Source organism: Hydra vulgaris, chromosome 13 (assembly GCF_038396675.1).
Source record: "Hydra vulgaris chromosome 13, alternate assembly HydraT2T_AEP".
NCBI classification, from domain to species: domain Eukaryota; kingdom Metazoa; phylum Cnidaria; class Hydrozoa; order Anthoathecata; family Hydridae; genus Hydra; species Hydra vulgaris.
The window spans coordinates 27826041-27827500 of record NC_088932.1 but is presented as its reverse complement, the minus strand read 5'-3'; positions in this window follow the sequence as shown (position 1 = coordinate 27827500).

The following is a 1460-nucleotide window of genomic DNA, read 5'->3' as shown; positions in this document are numbered from 1 at the left end:
GAGCGGTTGACAAGATACTGCAATTTTAATATTGACCTGGTTTCCCAAAATGACCCGGTTTTTATAACATTCTGAAAAAACATTTTTCTTAAAAAAACAGGAAATAAAAATGGCAAAGTTATGAAAATAAACATATATAATGTTTTTTTGACGCTGAATTCAATAAATGCACCTAAAATGCTGAAATATAAAAGGAACATGCTTAAAAGTTAATAAAACAACTAGTTTCTATAAACCAACTTTGGGGCCCAATATCTCAAAACACCCCTGTCAAATTTTTTTTTTTTTTGCTGTTAATATTTTCAGCTGCTTATAATCTTACTAGGCACAAAAAATCTAACTGGAAAAACAACTGTAACATATGGAACTTTAATTTCAAAGATATATCAAATTTTCAATAAATTATTTTAAAAAACTTGCAAGTAGAGTTCTGTAAAATATTAAATTTTGTTTATAGACTCCTTAAAAAAACAAAAACAACTTTGTTATATTTAAGGAAGTCTTAATTATATGATAACTTAGTTATTTGATCTTAATAACTGAAAAAAACATTTTAATCAGTTTTTATATAAAAACAATTGTTTTTATATAAAAACTGATTAAATTTAATATTGATGTGCATTTGTTTAAAAAAAATTTTGACAACTATATCATTACGCTGTTACATTGAACTATCAAACTTAATAATGTTATGTGAAAGACATACTACAAAATATTTGAAAATGTATCCTATATGGCAGAAAAAATGCTGTGATCATAAACATACAAAGAAAATCACAAGTAAGTAGAAGTAGAATTTAAATATTTTAATATATATACTTTTTTAATTTGTGTTCTCCAAAACATAAACAAAGTTTTAAACAATTGTGCAGATAAGCTTTATACAATTCAATTACTTTTAGAAAATCTCAAAGTAGTTACAATAAATGAATCACAAATCATGATGAGAAGTAGTTTAAATATTGCTCCTGGAAAGAAACTTTGCAAACCTTGTAAGCAAAAGATTGCCAGACAAGCAGATCTTAAGAAAGAGAAGCAAAATCAGGGTGAACAAGATGAGGATTTTCTAATATCATCATTCAAATCAAAAAGACAGGAGATCAATGAAGAACTTGAAAATTTTAATATATCTAAAATCTCATTCAAAGTCATCAAAACATATACTCTCAGAAGGAAAGCAAAAAGTTGCTCGCATCAATGAAATGGTAAGTAACATTACTAGAAAATCTGAAAGTCAATTCAATGTTCCCTCAAAACTGTGTTATGAAACAAATAACATGAAAAAGAAGGCTGAAAACTTTGATGAAATTATGAGCTTAATCAAAAAAAAATTCTATGTTCTGACAAAAGGACTATTGTTCAACTTTTAACACTGACACCCCCAAGTTGGTCAATATTAGAATCACAAAATAACTTTGCAGTTACAGAATACCAAGCAAAAATGGCTAGACAAATTTTTA